Source organism: Aotus nancymaae, unplaced genomic scaffold, assembly GCF_030222135.1.
Source record: "Aotus nancymaae isolate 86718 unplaced genomic scaffold, 86718_ANA_hifiasm-v0.15.2.pri h1tg000029l, whole genome shotgun sequence".
Lineage (NCBI taxonomy): Eukaryota > Metazoa > Chordata > Mammalia > Primates > Aotidae > Aotus > Aotus nancymaae.
The window spans coordinates 42702786-42722086 of record NW_026988442.1 but is presented as its reverse complement, the minus strand read 5'-3'; the positions used below and the strand labels follow the sequence as shown (position 1 = coordinate 42722086).

Below are 19301 nucleotides of genomic sequence, written 5' to 3'. Positions count from 1 at the left end.
GGCGGCCGCGACGCCCGCCCTCGCCCGCGCGCCCCATGGGGTCACAGGTAAGCGGCGCCGGCTCATTGTCCGCTCGGCCGGGCGGGCGCATCGCGGCGGGGGCCGGGCCGAGCCGGGAGCCGGAGCGGGGAGCCGGGCCCGCTGCGAGCCCGGGCGCGCCCCCGCCGCCGGCCGCCCCGCCACGCCCCGCCCCGCGGGGGCGCCCTCCCGGGGGCCATCGGCGCGCCCGGCTGCGGCGCGGGCTCCGGGGGCGGCGGAGGAGACCCCGGCCCGGTCCCCGCGGGTTCCTCCCAGGCCGGCGGCGCGGGGCGGGGCGCGCGGGGGCCGCGCGGGGTCCCCGCGGGGCTGCGCGCGGAGGCGGCGGGGCTGCCCCGGCCCCTCGGCCCCCGGCACCTCCCGCCGCCGCCGCCGCCGCCGCCGCCGCGCGCCCTCCTCGGCACCTCCGAAAGGGGAATTTTCCAGCTGGTAATTTCTGCTGCGTCAACGCCTGGCCCCGAGGCAGCCCGGGGGCGTCCCCGCGCCCCCCGCCCGCACCCCCCGCCAGCGTTGCCCGGCCGCACCCGGAGCCGCCCGCGCCGAGTTTGCCAAGAGTCGGAACTGCGGGCGGTGGGCGCGGGCGGGTCCGGGCGCCCCGGGGCGGGGGTCATTGTCTCCTGGACGCCGGACGCCGGCCTGGTCTCCATCTTAATCTCCGGCCGCACCGGGCGCGGGGGCCTCGGGCGGGGCGGCGCGGAGCGCGGGGCGCGCGGGGCGGACGGGGCGCGCGGAGGGAGCGGGGTCCGCTTCCAGCCGCGTCTTTGTTTCTCTGTAAATAGACATGTCATTTTCGCGGGGAGCGGGAGCTGGTGTCTGGCAACTCGGTCCCGAGGGCGACGGGGGATTCTCGGCGCCGTTGCGGGGAGGGCTCCGGCCGGCTGGGGGTCCCCTGGCCCCTCTGACAGAAGCGCTGTTTGTAGGTTCCGCGAACCGCTCACAATAGGGCGGGACCAGGGGCTCGGGCGCAGGCCGTGGCGGGGGGGGCGTAGAACAGGTATTTTCTGACACCCAAGAAATATACACAAAAGAAAGTTTGACTGAGATTCGCAGCGAATTTCCTCTCGCTTCCGAGCTGCAATCTCAGCGACGCGTCTGGCGTGGATCGTGGCGGCGAGATTGTGATCAGCATTGTTTAAAGAAATGCTAATTAAAACGCGTTCCGCGGGCGGCCTGGGCGCAGACACCTGTGCGCAGAGCTCGCGGGCGTTTGGATCGCACCGGTCGTGGGGTCTTCCCATCGGCTCTATCCGCAGAGTAACTTCCCGTTTGGTAACAGGCTGCGGAGACGCCTCTCCTGCTGGCACCCGCGTCGCCTGTGAAGGCAGCGGTTCACGCTGCGAGAGTGGCGAATAGTTTGTTCTTGGAAAGGAAACGTACAGAAGGGGTTTTTCACGTGAACGACGAAGCCAGCGACCGTGTTTATCGTAGCGGAGGCTTTCTACTCCGTGTGTTTTGTGATAGTTACGTGCTTCCCACGGAAACCTTTGGGCACCTCAGCCCTGTGGCTGCAGGAAGGATGGAGGAGTGACGGGGACAGGCACAAGTTACCGCACGTGCAGACGGAAACTTACACAGTGTCCCCCAAAAAGCTGGACAGCTTCGCCTCCTTTACTGAAGGGAAGAGCGGTGGGAGTTACTGTGGGATTTCTCCTTGGGGGGTGGAACGCACTCACTTTGCAGTGTTCAGAAATCCAAAATTCAGCCTTGCCTTCTTCAGGCCGGCCTGGGGACAACATTTAATTAAGCCTCTCACTGGCGGTGTAATCTTGGAGCTGAGAGTTTTGTTTTGCTTCGATGAGGTAATTTCTGTTCGGGTTTAGCTGTTTGGCGTGTGAAGATGAGTCGTTCTGTGCTCAGACCTCACTTCCACTCTTTCAGATCTTCAGGATGGGTGGACTGGTACCTAAGGACCTCAGGTCACTGACACCAGGGCCAGGCTGATCCCATGCTCTGTGCCCCTGTCCCTCCTCAGGCCCCGGTGGTCACAGAGGTCATGATGTCAACGCTGTGAACAGAGAGAAAATGCTCGAAGGGTTCACCGTCATTTTCAGAGGCTGTGTTATTTACAAACACTGTTACTGAGTTACATTTCTGCAGAGTGAACTTTCCAACACTGTCCTTACGTGGGGCTTTTCAAATTAAGGGAAATTGGGCCACTGTGTCCCTGTGGTCCATGTTTCTGGGACAGCGGTGCAGCTCCAGCGCTCCGTTCTCCGTCAGAGGTCTTAGCCCAGCCTCACAGAGCCCAGGAGACCCACTTTGTGGCCGGTGCCTCGACCGTGCCGCCAGCCCGAGAACTTGGGCTCCTTCCTCCCAATGCCATGCCTGGTGCCCAGACGCCCTCTCTGTGGCTGAATTCAAGTGAGAGGAAAGCTCTAGAAGCCACAGCTCCCCCCCATCATCCCCACACCCAGTGTCTGGGTGTCTGCCGTGGGTGGCTCCCTGTCCCGGGGACCTTGTGTTCTTGCCCAAGTACCGTTCCTGTAAGAATTCAGGCTGCTGCTTTTCCCTGGACTTAAGAGTGTTTTACCTGGACGTCTCATGAGTGACCTTGAGTGATGGCTGACATTTGTCTACTGTTTTTTCTAGAGGATTAAAAAAAAATTTCACTATGAACCTGTCCTCTCCCTTGGGGAAAAAAGATTCTTCTTTTTGCTGCTAACTTTGCTTGAATGGCCTGGCTCCTAAGAATAAATGTTCGATTAAAAATCTCTATTAAGGCCACAGACTTATTCAGGGCTTTAAAATGCGGCTGCCTTGCCCTGATTAGGGTCCTCCTGCCCTCTGCCGTGGCTCTGGCTTGGCTGTGAGCTTGTGCAGGGTGCTGGGGTCTTAGACCATGGGGTCAGTGGGTGGGATTTTCCTGCTTTTTTGCTGTTACCGCTTAAACAGGTTGAGTACCTCACATATGCAGACCCAGGCTTGCTGCTCTGGTTTGCTGTGATGACTATAGACGGGAAGCATCTATGGCTCCGATTTGAGGCCGGGCGTGGTGGCTCAGACCTGTAATCTCAGTGCTTTGGGAGGGTTGCTTAAGGCCAGGAGTTTGAGGCTGCAGTGAACTATGATTGTGCCACTGCACTCCAGCCTGGGCAACAGAGTGAGACCTCCTGTCTAAAAAAATAAAATTAAGTAAGAAAAAAAAAAGCAAATAAAACAGTTTTGTGAAAGCATAAAAACAAGCAGAACCATAGTCCAAAAGCAGCCCCAAACCAGGTCCAAACCAGTCCAATTTGACTGCAGTGTGATTTATGCAAACTTTTCTGTTGAGTATCAGCAGTGCTGTTTTACTCTAATTTACAATTTAAAACTTTTAAATGTTTTTAAACGTCGTTATCTGGATTAAGAAATTGCTACCATCGCTATTTTAGAATAGAAAGTTGAGAAACTTTTTTTCAAAAGCACTTGCACAGCTTTTGTTTTGACAGATGTGTTTTTGAGGCTTGTTAGACACTTGGGGTCTCCTATTTGTGACAGTTTTTTGGCGTTAGGGAGGCCCTCTAGGACCGGCCTTTAGGGCAGGTTGGTGAGAAAGTTCCCACAGAGGTGGGTTGGGGGCACATGGAAGCCGCTGATGGGGCGCGACGTGGTGGCAGAGGCTGGTGAGGAGCCCCCCAAGGCTGGAGGAGGGCTCCCCTCGGAGACCCGCTCCCATGGTTCCGGACCCGGCAGCTGGCCAGTCCTGTTGGAGCGAGTCTAGTCCAACCCCCGCTTCTCGGAGAGTGGATCGCCGGCCGGAGAGCAGGGCCCCTGTAAGAGGCAGCTTCTGGGAGCTGGTCAGCTGCGGGGTGGGCATGAGGACCCGTTAAGTTTCGCGTCGCGCCTTCCGAAGACCCGGCTCAGCGCACAGTCCCTTCCCAAGGCCAGCGCTGCCTTCCTGGAACGGTCACCGCTGCCGGTGGAGCCTCTCTCCTCCACAGTCGTGGCCGGCCCAGGTGCTGCCCCGGCTCCTCGTGGCTTCTCAGACTCTCTGACTTACGGGCGCCTCAGCCCTTCTCAGGTGCCCCCAAAGTGGAGAAGAGCCACATACGCGTGTGCGAACGACCAGCTTTTAAAAATGTCTTCGTTTATCCGAAGCTTGGGCAGCGCTGCTCCCGCGTGGGACACACAGACGCTTGTTTGTTTGTAAGACATTTTCGTTTGCAAAAATACATCACGTGTCTCTCCCTCCGCGCACTCTGAAGAAATGAAGCCTCGCGCACAGAGATCTTCCCGTTCGCCGTCACTGCTGCTCAGAGGCCTGCGCGGGCCTCCTCTGCGGCGGGGTGGAGAACGCGCCGCTCCGGGCCGCGGGCTGCCCGCAGAGGGGCAGGCGCTTCAGGTGTTGACGGCTGTGTCTGACGCGTGGACGCAGCTGCAGCGCGAGGTCCGTGCTGCTCTGGGAAGTCGTCGTCTCAGCGTCGTCACCTGCCGCCCGGAAGCAGCACCGTGGCTCCTGATTGGGCAGGCGCGCGAGAAGCCTCCGAGGTACCCTGCCCGCGGTGCCGATTGGCCGCTTTCCCCGCCCGCGGTGCGGATTGGCTGCGTTCCCCGTCCGCGGTGCCGCTTGGCCGCGTTTCCTGTCCGCGATGCCGATTGGCCGCGTTTCCCGTCCCCGCCCGCGGTGCCGATTGGCCGCGTTTCCCGTCCGTGGTGCCGATTGGCCGCGTTCCCAACCGGTTTCCCTGAAATGATCCCACAGAAGGTCGCAGACATTAGAAGCTTCTGCGTTAGGAGGAAACGCGAGGCCTGCTTGTTGATCTCTGGGTTGTGGGGTCCCTCCAAACACGTGGGCGTTCTGGAAACGCACTCCTCATCCACGCATTGACTCGGCGCCGGGAGGCTGAGAGGCGGAGCAAGGCCGTCTTGGCGGGAGGAGCAGCGGCGGGGACGGAGCCGGTGACCCGAGTGCCCAGGGCGGTTTGCGCAGCGTGGGGACCTCGGGGGCTGGGGTGGGGGTTTGATGGCGCTGAGCCGGTGGGTGCGAGGGAGGCTGATAGTCTCGCTCTGTCGCCCGGGCTGGAGTGCAATGGCGCGATCTCGGCTCACTGCAGCCTCCGCCTCCCGGGTTCAGGCAATTCTCCTGCCTCAGCCTCCCGAGTAGCTGGGACTACAGGCGAGCGCCACCACGCCCAGCTAATTTTGTGTGTTTTTAGTAGAGACGGGGATTCACCATGTTGGCCAGGCTGTTCTTGATCTCGTGATTCGCCAGCCTTGGCCTCCCAAAGTGCTGGGATTACAGGCGCGAGCCACCGTGCCCGGCCTAACTTTTGTATTTTTGGTAGAGACGGGGTTTCACCGTGTCGGCCAGGCTGGTCTCAAACTCCTGACCTCAAGAAATCCCCCGCCCCGGCCTCCCAAAGTGCTGGGATTACCGGTGTGAGCCACCAAGCCCGGCCAGGTGGGGTTTGTTGATAGTGAAATGGGGGTACAGGGGTGGGAAGATGGGGACAGAGCGTTTGTTGATAAGTGAGAAGGGGGTGCAGCGATTGAAACATCACCTCTCAGGGCGCCCAGAAGAACGGGGGTGGAGGGAAGGCAGTAAGTGTTCCTTGGCCACGTGAAATTGTGGGTGGGATTAGAACCACTGAGTTGTCCTGCAGACCTTGAGGTTTCAGGAAAAAGGACGTGGGTTAGGGCCTGTGTGGTGACCACCAACTGAGTTATCTGATGTTTGCTAAATTAGCTTTGAAGACAACACGGTCTGCAGTCTTTCTTGTCTCGGTGTGGCCCTATTAGAATAAAATATATGTTCTCTTTCTGTCCCATTTAAAGTATTGAACCTGGTGACTAGCAGTATCCTTTTATTTAGCAAGTTCAAAGCCAACCTAGGTATTTTTGAAAGAAGTAGAGATTACTGAGCTTCTTGAGGGGCGGAGAACAAACGGGTTGGAGAAGGGACTTGTTTGCCCAGCCCCGTTCTTGCTCCTCTGATTTCAGTGTGGAGTCTGCAGACCCAGGACGCCTCACGCTTCAGGGAGATCAGAGACGCTCAGCATCTAAGGTGGGGTGTGTCTGCTTGTTACCCACTCACGGAAGCAGCGCTTTGGCCTGAGACCCTGCCCTGAGCCTCTGGTCTCCACAGAAGCCTTGAGTTGCCTGCAGTCTCCCCTCCACACTAAAATCTCCACTTCTCAAGTGTAATATGGTCGTTTACGTTCGTCCTGTGGGGAGCCCATTCTGTGATTTACATCTCCTTTTACAAACAGAAAATGGAGTGGTCTGGAAGAACACACACACACACACACACACACACACACACGAAAAGTTTCTAGAGGACAAAGGTCAGGATATGAATCGGGACAGAGGAAAGGAATGGGAAGACACCGACCTCGATGAGAAACTTGTGACGGGTGCAGTGTGACAGCGGACATGGGCCTCTTCTGTGGTCTGAACTGAAGTTGTGAAAAGGGGTCTTGCCCTGTTGCCAGTCAGGGAACCCGCCTCCTGCGCTCCTCTGTTGGGGCCAAGAGCCCCTCGGTCCCAGGATCGGTTTGGCACGTGTGTTCATGTGTCCGCTCTGTGGGGAGTACCCAAGGCTTTTGTCTTTTGGGGCCTGTGCCACACACAGAATTGCTAGTCTCTGCCAGGCGTGTGTTGCTGGGTTAACTCAGGGCACGTGAACTCAGGAATGCTGGACCTGCGCTCCGCCGTTGATTGCGTTCTCCAGCCGTTTCGGGGGACGGTGGCTGCGGCTCTGCCGGCCGCTGGTGCAGGTGTCTTGAGGGCTTTCTGCCTGCTTCACGTGTGTATCGGTTCTGTGTGACCAGGGATGCGTTCGTGTCTCTAAAATGTTAATAGCAATAACTCACTTTTGAGCAAAAGCACAGATGGTAATTTTTCCTGCAGAAATCTTCTTAGAGGAAGCTAAAGGTGTAAGTCTCACAGTGTGCTGAGTGAGTGGCTGGATTTTCCTGGTGGGTGAGTGCTTGGGGCGGGCTGCAGGACAGCTGTGTGCTCTGGAAACGGTTGGTGATGTCACAAAGGTTTTTATTTCTGAAGGGAAACTGAGGGGGTCAGGATATTTAAAGCTGTCTAGTGCTTCCTAAACAGTAGTTGACGTTCTTGTCCAAGTGAATGAAACATTTCAGGTTCATGTCGCTCTGTACTTGAAGTATTTCATTTTAGCATTACATTATTAAAAGCGTGCCTACCTGTAGTCCCAGCTGCTCAGGAGGCTGAGGTGGGAGGATTGTTTGAACTTAGGAGTTTAAAGCCAGCCTGGACAACATAGCAAGACCCTCTCTAAGATTAAAAAAAAAAAAAAGTAATAATAATAATGGCCAGGCATGGTGGCTTACGCCTGTAATCCCAGCACTTTGGGAGACTGAGGTGGGCGGATCACCTGAGGTCAGGAGTTTTAGGCCAACATGGTGAAACCCCATCTCTACTAAAAAACAAAAACAAAAATTAGCCAGGCATGGTGGCAGACACCTGTAGTCCCCAGCTATTTGGGAGGCTGAGGCAGGAGAATCGCTTGAATCTGGGAGTCAGAGGTTGCAGTGAGCCAGGATCACGCCTTTGCACTCCAGCCTCGGCAACAGTGTAAGGCTCCATCTAAAAAGTAAATAAGTAATAATAATAAATACGTCTTAAAAAGGGTGCCTGCTTACTGTTTTTATCAGTTATACATTGGTAATTTAATACATTGGGAGTTTGCATGTTTTTCTCTGAGAAAATGGTTACTTTCTGCTACCTATGGTGATATGGAAACACGGGTAGTATTTCATCGCTTTTATTTTAGTTTGTATATAGACTTGTTCTTTAACTTCAGAGTGATTTGAACAACTTTTTGGAAATCGTTAGCAGGCACCCTATTCTGGGCAGGGAAGCGTGTGTCCGTGGCTGACCCCCGGGCAGCAGAATGAGCTCTGTCAGACTCCCAGTGTCCTGGTTGCTTTAATTACATGTTGGTGGAATGAGGCCAGGAGTTAAGAGGTCGCACTCACTCCGACATCCCGTTTAGTTAAAGCCATCTTCACAGTCACTCACTGGATTTGACTGAATGGTGGAGTCACATTCAGGGAGGCCGAGAAGCGGTTTGTTTTTTTTTGAGATGGAGTCTTGCTCTGTAGCCCAGGCTGGAGTGCAGTGGCGCGGTCTTGGCTCTCTGCAACCTCTGCCTCCTGGGTCCCGGCTCAAGCAATTCTCTTGCCTTAGCCTCCCAAGTAACTGGGATTACAGGCATGAGCCACCAGGCCCAGCTAATTTTTGTATTTTTTAGTAGAGACGGGGTTTCACCATGTTGGGTCTCGAACTCCTGAACTCATTATCCGCCTGCCTTGGCCTCCCAAAGTGCTGGGATTACAGGCGTGAGCCACCGCACATGGCCAGAAGTGGTCTTTTTAATGTGTTTGCCTCTGGTCTGGCCTCTGGGGCACTGTTGCTGTTTTTGCTTTATTCAATGTGGAAATTGCCAGAGGCCTTGGGAGAAGGGAGGGTAGGAGGTCCTGTCGTCTACAGGACCCTGTGTCTGCAGAAGGCCACGTCCAGCGCCCGTGGCAGAGCCCTCACAGGCAGCAGAGTTGTGACCACGGACGCCTCCTGGTGAACCTGAGATGTAGGGTCAGAAAATATTGGCGCCAGACACACACCTGCACCCTGGCAAGGGACGGCTCGTCTTCCTCGGGATGCCCTCCTGGAGGGAGCTGAACTGGCAGGCAGCACCCGGCAGGCAGGCAGCACCAGGCAGGCAGCACCTGGCGGGCAGCACCCGGCGGGCAGCACCAGGCAGGCAGGCAGGCAGCACCCGGTGGGCAGCACCCGGCGGGCAGCACCCGGCGGGCAGTACCCGGTGGGCAGCACCCGGCAGGCAGGCAACACCCGGTGGGCAGCACCCGGCAGGCAGGCAGCACCCGGTAGGCAGCACCCGGCGGGCAGCACCAGGCAGGCAGGCAGCACCCGGCGGGCAGCACCCGGCAGGTAGGCAGCACCCGGCAGGCAGCACCCGGCAGGCAGGCAGCACCCGGTAGGCAGCACCCGGCAGGCAGTACCCAGTAGGCAGTACCCGGCAGGCAAGCAGCACCCGAGTGCGCTCGCTGTTCACTTAATGCCATTGATAACACCTCACTGTTTACTTAACCTGATTTTTGCTTTTAGAAGGAAATGGGTCCAGGAAGTCGTGAGTTGGTGTCTTACTGACGCTTTTCTTTTCTTTTTTTGAGACAGAGTTTCGCTCTTGCGCCTGCGCTGGAGAGCGGTGGCACGATCTCAGCTCACTGCAGCCTCCGCCTTCCAGTTTCGGTTTCCAGCGATTCTCCTGCCTCAGCCTCCCAAGTAGTTGGGATTATAGGCGTGTGCCATCACACCGAGCTAATTTTTGTAGTTTTTTTTTTTTTTTTTAGTAGAGAGGGGGTTTCACGATGTTGGCCAGGCTGGTCTTGAACTTCTGACTTCGTGATCCACGCACCTTGACCTCCCAAGGTGCTAGGATTACGGGCGTGACCACCATGACTGGCCAGTGATGCTTTTCTTGACACACGCTGACGTGAACACATAACTCTGAGTGTCCAGGCAGTGACTGGAGCTGTGGCCGCCCACTGTGGACCACACCGTGGGAGTCTGGGCTGGCTCAGCCCACCCTGTCTCTGCGTAGCTGCTCTGCTCCTCACGAAAACCCAGGATTGCCCCTCTTACGCAGCCCTGCTGGAGGGGACAGGGATTTGGACACAGGGCTGCTCCGAGGGCTTCTGTTTTTTTTCTTTTTTCTTTTTTTTGTACTTTTGGTAGAGATGGGGTTTCACCATGTTTCCCAGACTGGTCTCAAACTCCTGACCTCAGGTGATCCACCTGCCTCGGCCTCCCAAAGAGCAGGGATTATAGGCCTGAGGCACCATGCCCGGCCTCTTTTTCTTTTTCTTTTTTTTTTTTTGAGACAGGATCTGGCTTTGTGGGCCAGGCTGGAGTGCAGTGGCACAAGCGCAGCTCACTGCAGCCTCCATCTCCCAGACACAAGGATCCTCCCGCCTCGGCCGCCCGTGTAGCTGGGACTGTAAGCATGTGCCATCATGCCTGGCTATTTTTTTTACTTTTTGTAGAGACAGGGTCTCCCTATGTGGTCCATGCTGGGCTCAAGCGATCCTCCTACCTCTGCCCAAGAGCTGGGATTGAGGTGTGAGCCACCACACCTTGCCCTTCCCTTTTCTTTTAAGGAATCCGGTCCTGTTGGGTGAGGGCCCGCCCTAACCCACTGTTACCTCGTATTAACTTGATTATATTTGTAAAGACCCTATTTCCAAATAAGGTCATATTTGCAGGCACCTGAGCTTAGGACTTCAACAGACACCTTTCAGCCCTTGGCAGCATCAGAGCTTGGGTTTTCTTGATGAGTGTTCCACACGTATGTCTCTACGGAGGCTTCTCTGCGCATCAGCAGCTGACGCTGCCGTTATTTACAGCAGAGGTGGCGAGTAACCAACATCACCGAAATATTAGAAAATGCATTCAGCCAGTGTACACGCAGCCCTGGGCCTGTGGTGGGCTGGATTCCTGGCCTGGGTGCAAGCAGCTCCTGGAGTCCTTGCTCTGCTGGGTTGAGCATCTGGCAGAGGGTGTGGGGATGCAGACGGGGGAGATGTTTTGAGTGTCTTGGGTGATTTGAGCCTGCCAGCCTGTGAGGAGAGACACGGGGGGGTGGGTGGGGAGGGAGTCAGGTTGAGGGTGAGCAGAGATGGAGCCCGGGGGCAGCCAAGTTACCGCGGCTGCCTGTGCCTCCCCATCCAAAGCAGGATTCGGGCCCTCCTCTGGTCAACCCCCTCACCTTGCTCCCTGGCCTTGTGCCCACCTGCACCTGCCTGTACCTGTGCCTACTGCACCTGTGCCCACTGTACCTGTGCCCACTGCTCCTGCGCCCACTGTACCTGTGCCCACTGCACCTATGCCCACTGCTCCTGTGCCCACTGTACCTGTGCCCACCTGTACCTGCGCCCACTGCTCCTGCGCCCCCTGTACCTGTGCCCACTGCACCTGTGCCCACCTGTACCTGCGCCCACTGCTCCTGCGCCCACTGCTCCTGCGCCCACTGTACCTGCGCCCACCTGTACCTGTGCCCACTGCTCCTGCGCCCACCTGTACCTGTATCCACTGCTCCTGCGCCCACTGTACCTGTGCCCACTGCACCTGTGCCCCCCTGTACCTGTGCCCACTGCTCCTGCGCCCCCCTGTACCTGTGCCCACTGCACCTGTGCCCACTGTATCTTCACCCACTGCTGCTGTGCCCACCGCTCTCTGTGCCCACTGTACCTGTGCCCACAGCTCCTGCACCCACTGCTCCTATGCCCACCTGTACCTGTACCCACTGCTCCTGCGCCCACCTGTACCTGTACCCACTGCTTCTGCGCCCACTGTACCTGTGCCCACTGTACCTGCGCCCACCTGCACCTGTGCCCACTGTACCTGTGCCCACCTGTACCTGTACCTACTGTACCTGTGCGCACTGTACCTGCGCCCACTGCTCCTGCACCCACTGTACCTGCGCCCACTGCACCCGTGCCCACCTGTACCTGCGCCCACTGCTCCCGTGCCCACCTGTACCTGTGCCCACTGCTCCCGTGCCCACCTGTACCTGTACCCACTGCTCCTGCGCCCACTGTACCTGTGCCCACTGTACCTGCGCCCACTGCACCTGTGCCCACTGTACCTGTGCCCACCTGTACCTGTGCCTACTGCACCTGTGCCCACTGCTCCTGCGCCCACTGCTCCTGCGCCCACTGCTCCTGCGCCCACTGCACCTGCGCCCACTGCTCCTGCGCCCACTGTACCTGTGCCCACTGCACCTGTGCCCACTGCTCCTGCGCCCCCCTGTACCTGTGCCCACCTGTACCTGTGCCCACTGCACCTGTGCCCACCTGTACCTGCGCCCACTGCTCCTGCGCCCACTGTACCTGCGCCCACTGCTCCTGCGCCCACCTGTACCTGTGCCCACTGCTCCTGCGCCCACCTGTACCTGTATCCACTGCTCCTGCGCCCACTGAACCTGTGCCCACTGCACCTGTGCCCACCTGTACCTGTGCCCACTGCACCTATGCCCACTGCTCCTGCGCCCCTCTGTACCTGTGCCCACTGCTCCTGCGCCCCTCTGTACCTGTGCCCACTGCTCCTGCGCCCCTCTGTACCTTTGCCCACTGCTCCTGCGCCCACTGCTCCTGCGCCCACTGCCCCTGTGCCCACCGCTCCTGCGCCCACTGCTGCTGTGCCCACCACTCCTGCGCCCACTGCACCTGTGCCCACTGTACCTGCACCCACTGCTACTGTGCCCACCGCTCTCTGCGCCCACTGTACCTGTGCCCACAGCTCCTGCACCCACTGCTCCTATGCTCACCTGTACCTGTGCCCACTGCTCCTGCACCCACTGTACCTGTGCCCACTGCTCCTGTGCCCACCTGTACCTGTACCCACTGCTCCTGTGTCCACTGTACCAGTGCCCACTGCTCCTGCGCCCCCTTGTACCTGTGCCCACTGCTGCGTCCACTTCACCAGTGCCCACCTGTACCTGCGCCCACTGTACCTGTGCCCACTGCTCTGTGCCAACCTGCACCGGTGCCCACTGCTCCTGCGCCCACCTGTACCTGTGCCCACTGTATCTGTGCCCACTGCCCCTCTGCCCACTGCTCTGCGCCCACCTGTACCTGCACCTGTGCCCACTGCTCCTGCGCCCACTGTACCTGTGCCCACTGCTCCGTGCCCACCTGTGCCCACTCCTCCCGTGCCCACCTGTACCTGTGCCCACCTGCACCTGTGCCCACCTGTACCTGTGCCCACTGCACCTGTGCCCACTGCACCTGTGCCCACTGTTCCTGCGCCCACCGTACTTGTGCCCACTGCACCTGTGCCCACTGCTCCTGCTCCCACTGTACCTGTGCCCACTGCTCTGCACCCACCTGCACCTGTGCCCACTGTTCCTGCGCCCACCGTACTTGTGCCCACTGCTCCTGCTCCCACTGTACCTGTGCCCACTGCTCTGCACCCACCTGCATCTGTGCCCACTGCTCCATGCCCACCTGTACCTGCACCTGCGCCCACCTGCACCTGCGCCCACCTGCACCTGTGCCCACTGCTCCTGTGCCCACTGCTCCTGTGCCCACTGCTCCTGAGCCACCTGCACCTGTGCCCACTGCTCCTGTGCCCACTGTATCTGTGCCCACTGCTCCTGTGCCCACCTGTACCTGCACCTGCGCCCACCTGCACCTGTGCCCACCTGTACCTGTGCCCACTGCTCCGGTGCCTACTGCTCCTGTGACCACTGTGCCTGTGCCCATGCTCCTGTGCCCACTGCTCCTGTGCCCACTGCTCCATGCCCACCTGTACCTGTGCCCACTGCTCCTGCACCCACTGTACCTGTGCCCCCTGCTCTGCACCCACCTGCACCTGTGCCCACTGCTCCTGCGCCCACCTGTACCTGCACCTGTGTCCACTGCTGTGCCCACTGCTCCTGCACCCACTGTACCTGTGCCCACTGCTCCCGTGCCCACCTGTACCTGCACCTGTGCCCTCCTGCTCCTGTGCCCACTGCACCTGTGCCCACTGCTCCTGCGCCCACTGTACCTGTGCCCCCTGCTCTGCGCCCACCTGCACCTGTGCCCACTGCTCCTGTGCCCACCTGTACCTGCACCTGCACCCACCTGCACCTGTGCCCACTGCTCCGTGCCCACCTGCACCTGTGCCCACTGCTCCTGCACCCACTGTACCTGTGCCCACTGCTCCTGCACCCACTGTACCTGTGCCCACTGCTCCGTGCCCACCTGTGCCCACTCCTCCTGTGCCCACCTGCACCTGTGCCCACCTGCACCTGTGCCCACTGCATCTGTGCCCACTGTTCCTGCGCCCACCGTACTTGTGCCCACTGCACCTGTGCCCACTGCTCCTGCTCCCACTGTACCTGTGCCCACTGCTCTGCACCCACCTGCACCTGTGCCCACTGTTCCTGCGCCCACCGTACTTGTGCCCACTGCTCCTTCTCCCACTGTACCTGTGCCCACTGCTCTGCACCCACCTGCACCTGTGCCCACTGCTCCTGTGCCCACCTGTACCTGTACCTGCGCCCACCTGCACCTGTGCCCACTGCTCCTGTGCCCACTGCACCTGTGCCCACTGCTCCTGTGCCCACTGTATCTGTGCCCACTGCTCCGTGCCCACCTGCACCTGTGCCCACTGCTCCTGTGCCCACCTGTACCTGCACCTGCACCCTCCTGCACCTGTGCCCACCTGTACCTGTGCCCACTGCTCCTGTGCCCACTGCGCCTGTGCCCATGCTCCTGTGCCCACTGCTCCTGTGCCCACTGCTCCTGTGCCCACCTGTACCTGCACCTGCGCCCTCCTGTACCTGTGCCCACTGCTCCTGTGCCCACTGCGCCTGTGCCCATGCTCCTGTGCCCATGCTCCTGCACCCACTGTACCTGTGCCCCCTGCTCTGCACCCACCTGCACCTGTGCCCACTGCTCCTGCGCCCACCTGTACCTGCACCTGTGTCCACTGCTGTGCCCACTGCTCCTGCACCCACTGTACCTGTGCCCACTGCTCCCGTGCCCACCTGTACCTGTGCCCTCCTGCACCTGTGCCCACTGCACCTGTGCCCACTGCTCCTGCGCCCACTGTACCTGTGCCCCCTGCTCTGCGCCCACCTGCACCTGTGCCCACTGCTCCTGTGCCCACCTGCACCTGTGCCCACTGCTCTGTGCCCACCTGCACCTGTGCCCACTGCTCCCGTGCCCACCTGTACCTGCACCTGTGCCCACCTGCACCTGCACCCACCTGTACCTGTGCCCACTGTACCTGTGCCCACTACTGTGCCCACTGTTCCTGCACCCACTGTACTTGTGCCCACTGCTCCTGTGCCCACTGCACCTGTGCCCACTACTCCTGCACCCACTGTACCTGTGCCCCCTGCTCTGCGCCCACCTGCACCTGTGCCCACTGCTCCTGTGCCCAACTTTACCTGCACCTGCGCCCACCTGCACCTGTGCCCACTGCTCCTGCGCCCACTGTATCTGTGCCCACTGCTCTGCACCCACCTGCACCTGTGCCCATCTGTACCTGCACCTGTGCCCACCTGTACCTGTGCCCCCTGCTCCTGTGCCTACTGCTCCTGCACCCAGTGTACCTGTGCCCACTGCTCCGTGCCCACCTGCACCTGTGCCCACTGCTCCTGTGCCCACCTGTACCTGCACCTGCACTCACCTGCCCCTGTGCCCACCTGTACCTGTGCCCACTATACCTGTGCCCACTGCACCTGAGCCCACTGTTCCTGTGCCCACTGTATTGGACTCACTGCTCCTGCGCCCACTGTACTTGTGCCCACTGCTCCTGCACCCACTGCTTCTGCGCCCACTGCTCTTGTGCCCACTGCTCCTGCGCCCACTGTACTTGTGCCCACTGCTTCTGCGCCCACCTGCTCCTGTGCCCACTGCTCCTGTGCCCACTGCTCCTGCGCCCACTGTACCTGCGCCCATCTGCTCCTGTGCCCACTGCTCCTGCGCCCACTGCTCCTGCGCCCACTGTACCTGTGCCCACTGCTCCTGTGTTTCCAGGTTAGACCTGGCCTCTTGACCTTCTTTCTCTTCTCGGCTGCTGGTGAGATGTATGGCTCCTTTTCAGAATAACATGTTTTGATCATTTGTTTATTTTGAGACAGGGTGTCGCTCTGTCACCCAGGCTGGAGTGTGGTGGTGCAATCTCAGCTCACTGCAGCCTCGCCGTCCTGGACTCAAGCGATCCTCCTGCCTCAGCTTCCTGGGTGGCTGGGACCCCAGGCATGTGTGACCACGGCCCGCTCAGCTCGCGATAGCATTTTTAGTGCATCCAGTTAGATCCCTGGAAAATGAAGATTAGCAACCCCTGAAATACAGTTGCTAAAATTCAGGAAAGTTTGGTTTGTGAGGTAGTAACGTGGACCTCTAATGTAGCACATGGCGTTGTGACTGGTGTGTCTGATATCCTAATTCTGAAGAGGAGTGAGTGTCGAGTATTCTGAGTTGCCTGCAGCAGCCATGGTGCCATGTGGACATGGCTGTGTTCTGTGGCTTGTCGCCCAGAGTCGGACTTCGGAGGCCCAGGCTTGCTGCACTCCTTGGAGAGGCCACCCCCAAATAAGGACTTGCCTGGGGGCGGGAGGAGGCGGCTCCCCTGCAGAGGCAGGTCTTGGCCTCGTATTGAGGGCAGCGGGGCTGCCTGTGGGTTTCCAGATGAGGTTCTCTCTCACTGTATTTGCATCTCTGCATTACTTATTTTCCCAGTTTTGTAAAAGTTAAATTATTATTTCATAAATAATTATATTTTTAAAAACTTATTTTGGAGCTTTCAAACGTGGACAAAATTAGAGAGAGCCCGTGTCAGCTGGCTGGGAATCCCGAGCACGCTGCCTGTCCGCCCCACTCTCCTGCTGCTTTTTCCCGCGAGTATTTTAAAGCAGATCTCAGTTTTATCCTCTGGGCTTCACCATGTGTCGGTCCCACACAGCTGGGCACCCTACAGCACGTCCTCAGCGTCTCGATGCTGGGCGTGCTTGCCCGTGTCAGGCACGTTTTCTTCAACGTGGTTTTACCTGAGTCAGGGTTGGGATGAGGTGTGTGCTCCCTGACGTTCCATTTTTTCTGTGAAAAGCCTCTCTTCGTTTCCTGCTGCTTACTGCTGAAGAATCGGTTGTTGGTTCTGTGGCATTTCTTACCTGAAGGTCTAGCGGGGTGCAGCCGCGTGACCTTGAACTTGTGCCTGCCGTCAGTAGAACCAGGTAGAGGCCGGAGGGCCGGGACTCGCCTGCCCAGGACAGTGGTAGGGAGCAGGCACTCTGGCTTGCAGACACAACGCTTATGTTGGAATTTCCAACCTAGTGTATTCTGTCTGTCTGTCTGTCTGTCTGTCTGTCATCTGCCTGCCTGCCTACCTACCTGTTCTTTTTTTTTTTCCTAGTATATGTGCTGCCGAAGCGAGCACCCTACCTACCTGTTCTTTTTTTGAGCTGGAATTTGCTCTGTCACCAGGCTGGAGCACAGTGGCACGCTGCAACCTCCGCCTCCCAGATTCAAGCGATTCTTCTTCCTCAGCCTCCCGAGGAGCTGGGACTACAGGTGTGCACCACCATGCCGGGCTAAATTTTGTGTTTTTAGTAGAGACGGGGTTTCACCATGTTGGCCAGGCTGGTCTTGAACTCCTGACCTCAGGTGATCCACCTGCCTTAGCCTCTCAAAGTTCTGGGATTACAGGCGTGAGCCACTGTACCCATCCCCAACTTAATGTATTTTAAAGCATGGATTGTTTCATATTTTGGTGCCTGGTTTTTTTTCTTTTCCTTTTGTTCAGGTAGAGTTTTCGCTCTTGTTGCCCAGGCTGGAGTGCAGTTGCATGACCACAGCCTCCACCTCCTGGGTTCAAGCGATTCTCCTGCCTTAATCTCCTGAGTAATTGGGATCACAGGCATGTGCCACCATGCCTGGCTAAGTTTTTTGTATTTTTAGTAGAGACAGGATTTCTCCATGTTGATCAGGCTGGTCTCGAACTCCGTATCTTAGGTGATCCGCCTGCCTTGGCCTCCCAAAGTGTTGGGATTACAGGTGTGAGTTACCACGCCCGGTCAGTGCCTGTTTTTAAAGACATGCATGTTTTTGCTAAGGAGACTTACATGGATTATTTATTTATTTAGTTAGTTTTTTAAGATGGAGTCTTCCTCTGTCACCCAGGCTGGAGTGCAGTGGTGCGATCTGGCTCACTGTAACCTCCCACTTCTGGGTTCAAGTGATTCTCCTGCCTCAGCCTCCTGAGTAGCTGGGACTACAGGTGCGTACCACCACGCCTGGCTAATTTTTTTTTGGTAGAGATGGGGTTTCACCATGTTAGCCAGGGTGGTCTCGATCTCCTGACCTCGTGATCCACCCGCCTCAGCCTTGCAAAGTGCTGGGATTACAGGCGTGAGCCACTGCCCTGGGCCTTTTTTATTTTTTATTTTTGAGACTGGGTCTCGATCTGTTTCCCAGGCTGGAGTCCAGTGGTGTGATCTCAGCTCACTGCAGCCTCCCCCTACTGGGATCAAGTGATCCTCCTGCCTCAGCCTCCCAAGTAGCTGGAACTATAGGCATGCAACTCCATGCCTGGCTAATTTTTAACTTTTTTATAGAGATGGGGATCTTGCTGTGTTGCCCAGGCTGGTCTTGAACTCCTGGGCTCAGGCAGTCCTCCAGCCCCGTCTTCCCGAAGTGCTGGGATCACAGACCTGAGCCACTTTGTGTGGTCTTGTGAAAAATTTTAACCTTAATTTTCTTATTTTAAGTTGATTTTCATTTAGTTTTTACTAGAAATGGCAAATGTACTTTACTGTTGCTTCTCTTTTCTTAGGTAGGAAAAGTTGATGTGAATTTTGTCTGAATTTGGATTTTCCTATTATCGAGAGTTTTTTTTACAAAGATTGCTGCCGCTTTGGTGGGTCAGTGTGAAAGCCTTGTTTCAGTATCTACAGTATCAGTTTTTTGTTTTTTTTTGAGATGGAGTCTTTCTCTGTCACCCAGGCTGGAGTGCAGTGACACGATCTTGGCGTACTGCAGCCTCCGCCTCCGGGGTTCAAGTGATTCTCCTGCTTCAGCCTCCCGAGTAGCTGGGACTACAGGCATGTGCCAACGTGCCTGGCTAATTTTTGTAGTTTTAGTAGAGATGGGGTTTCACCATGTTGGTCAAGCTGGTCTTGAACTCCTGACCTTGTCATCTGCCTGTCTCGGCCTCTCAAAGTGCTGGGATTACAGGTGTGAGCCACTGTACCTGGCCAGGATCAGTTCTTTTGAATATTGTAATGCTTCCCAGTTTGGATTCAAGAGCTGTTTTTACTTTAGTTTTTTTTTTTCTCAGGTAAATAATTTTTATCCGTGGCAAGTACTGGGTCTGAACAGTGCATGAGTGGGGGCCGTGGGAAAGGGCGAGCTGGTGGAACAGGCATGCTGCTTGGTGGCACGGGCTTCCAGTCTAACATTGCCGTCTCCTGAGGAAAACACAGGAAGTTTGGCAGGTGAAAGGGCTTTGTTCTTGCAGCATGGCTTAGCCACCCAGTGTGTCCTGTATCCTCGTGTGGCAGGGAGTGAGACAGTGGCAGCTCTCTTGCCTGGCTGCCTGGTGAGAGGCTGGCCCATCACCCAGCTCAGAGCTGACCCTTTCAACACGTGCCAATGTGTGCCAGGCCCCGGGTCAGGGCTGGCTGTCTGCTGGCCCAGCCTCAGCTGACGTGAAGAACTCGGGGGGGGCGTCTAAGGTGGCCACAGAGGTGTTGTCCTGTGTCTCCCGTGCACTGCCCACTCTCTGTACCCCTGAGATTT

At 57.7% G+C, this 19301-nt stretch overlaps 1 protein-coding gene across 1 annotated transcript in view; it reads left to right on the top strand.

Moving 5' to 3' along the window:
• Window positions 1-19301, top strand: part of ZBTB46 (zinc finger and BTB domain containing 46) — a 97589-nt gene continuing 78288 nt past the window's right edge. Inside the window, 1 exon segment of the mRNA XM_021672488.2 lies at window positions 1-47. The gene's annotated coding sequence lies outside the window, so the exon portion shown is untranslated.